Below are 2366 nucleotides of genomic sequence, written 5' to 3'. Positions count from 1 at the left end.
GGGGGGGATTTTGAGTATTTTGGGATGGATTTTGGGGGAATTGGATTTTAGAGGGGATTTCAGGGTTGATTTTGAGCATTTGGGGTGGGTTTTGATGATTTTTGGTTGGATTTTGAGTATTTTGGGATGGATTTTGAAACTCTGGGATTTTTTGGGGGAATAGTTTGTGTTTTGGGGGGGTCTCTGGGTGAATTTTTGGGGCTCTCCAGGCATTTCTACAAACCCATGCTGAGGAGGGGGGTCAGCAAGTGGACGGCGCAGACGGCCGTGTTCCTCGCCTCCGCCTTCTTCCATGAGGTCAGCAGCCCCAAATCCCGGCAGAAACCCCAAAAATCAAACCAAAAATCCCCCTGGGAAACCCAAAAATGTGGATGAGAGCCTCAAAAAATCCCATGGAAATCCCAAATCCTGATGGGGAACCCCAAAATTCTGATGGGAACCCCAAAATCTGGATGGAAACACAAAAATCCCCCTGGGAACCCCAAAAATCCCCCTGGGAACCCAAAAATCACCCAAAAATCCCCCTGGAAACCCAAAAATCCCGATGGGAAACCCAAAATTGGAATGGAGATGCAAAAATCCTGATTGGACCCCTCAAAATGCAGCTGGGAACCCCAAAAATCCTGATGGGAACCCCAAAAATCCCACTGGGAACCCCAAAAATCCCCCTGGGAACCCCAAAATTCTGATGGCAAACCCAAAATCTTGATGGAAACTCAAAAATCCCATTTGGAATCCCCAAAATCCCCCTGGGAACCCCAAAAATCCCAATGGGAACCCCAAAAATCCCACTGGGAACCCAAAAATCTGGATGGAAACTCAAAAATCCCATTGGGAACCCCAAAAATCCCCCTGGGAACCCCAAAATTCTGATGGGAAACCCAAAATTTGGATGGAAACGCAAAAATCCTGATGGGAACCTGAAAAATCCCACTGGGAAACCCAGAAATCCCCCTGGAGACCCCCAAATCCTGATGGGAAACATGAAAGAACCCCTGGGAACCTCAAAAATCCCACTGGGAACCCCAAAAAAATCACCTGGGAACCCAAAAATCTGGATGGAAACTCAAAAATCCCACTGGGAATGCCAAAAATCCCACTGGGAACCCAAAATTCTACTGGGAAACCCAAAATACCACTGGAAAACCCCAAATTTGGATGGAAACACAAAAATTCCACTGGGAGCCCCAAAAATCTTGATGGGAAACCCAAAAATCCTGATGGAAACTCAAAAATCGCACTGGGAACCCCAAAAATCCACTGGGAACCTGAAAATCCTGATAGGAACCCTAAATCCCCTCTGGGATCCCCCAAAATCCTGGGAGGAACCCCCAAAATTGTGATGGGGACCCCAAAAAACCCACTGGGAACCCCAAAATCCCACTGGGAAACCCCAAAATTCCATCTGGGGAACCCCAAATCCTGATGGGAACCCCAGAAATCCTGATGGGAACCCAAAAAAACCCTCGGGAACCCAGAAAATCCTGATGGGAAACCCCAAAATTGTGATGGGAAACCCAAAAATTCTGACGGGAACCCCAAAAATCCCTCTGGGACCCCCAAAATCCTGATGGGAACCCCAAAATCCCACTGGGAAACCCAAAAATCCTGATGGGAAACCCCAAAATTCCATTGAGACCCCCGGAAATCCTGGAGGGATTCATCCAAAATCCTGATGGGAACCCCAAAATCCTTCTGGAACCTCCCAAAATCCCACTGGGAACCCCAAAATCCTCAGGGGAACCCCAAAATCCCACTGGGAACCCCAAAAATCCCCATGGGGACCCCAAAATCCCATTATGACCCCAAACCCCGCTGTTCCCGCAGTACCTGGTGAGCGTCCCCCTGAGAATGTTCCGGCTCTGGGCCTTCATGGGAATGGCGGCGCAGGTGAGGGACCCCAAAAATGGGATCGGGGACCCCAAAAATGGGATCAGGGACCCCAAAAATGGGGAGAGGGACTCTGAAAATGGGGAAAAGGAACCCAAAAATGGGGAGAGGGAGCCCGAAAATGGGGAAAAGGATCCTAAAAATGGGGTCAGGGACACCGGAAATGGGGAGAGGGAACCCAAACACAGGGGGAGGGACCCCAAAAATGGGGGAACCCCTAAAACTAGGGGGGGGTACCCTGAAATCACATTCCTGACCCCATTCCTGACCCCATTGATCCCATTCCCCATTCCTGACCCCATTGATCCTGTTCCCCATTCCTGACCCCATTCCTGACCCCATTGATCCCATTCCCCATTCCTGACCCCATTCCTGACCCCATTGATCCCATTCCCCGTTCCTGACCCCATCCCTGACCCCATTGATCCCATTCCCCGTTCCTGACCCCATTCCTGACCCCATTGATCCCATTCCCC

At 50.0% G+C, this 2366-nt stretch overlaps 1 long non-coding RNA gene across 4 annotated transcripts in view; it reads left to right on the top strand.

Annotated features, from left to right (window-relative positions):
- The first annotated feature begins 173 nt into the window (after positions 1–173).
- LOC130587748 (uncharacterized) overlaps positions 174–2366 on the top strand; it is a 3661-nt gene continuing 1468 nt past the window's right edge. For all 4 annotated transcript variants that reach the window (XR_008966845.1, XR_008966847.1, XR_008966846.1 and 1 more), the window contains exons 1-2: positions 174–297; positions 1828–1890. This is a non-coding gene — a long non-coding RNA (uncharacterized LOC130587748). The remainder of the gene's footprint in view (positions 298–1827; positions 1891–2366) is intronic.

Source organism: Malurus melanocephalus, unplaced genomic scaffold, assembly GCF_030028575.1.
Source record: "Malurus melanocephalus ecotype Western Australia unplaced genomic scaffold, MMel_1.1 scaffold_2379, whole genome shotgun sequence".
NCBI lineage: Eukaryota > Metazoa > Chordata > Aves > Passeriformes > Maluridae > Malurus > Malurus melanocephalus.
Note: the sequence above shows the minus strand (reverse complement) of the source record. Positions and strands in the feature narration are given on the sequence as shown.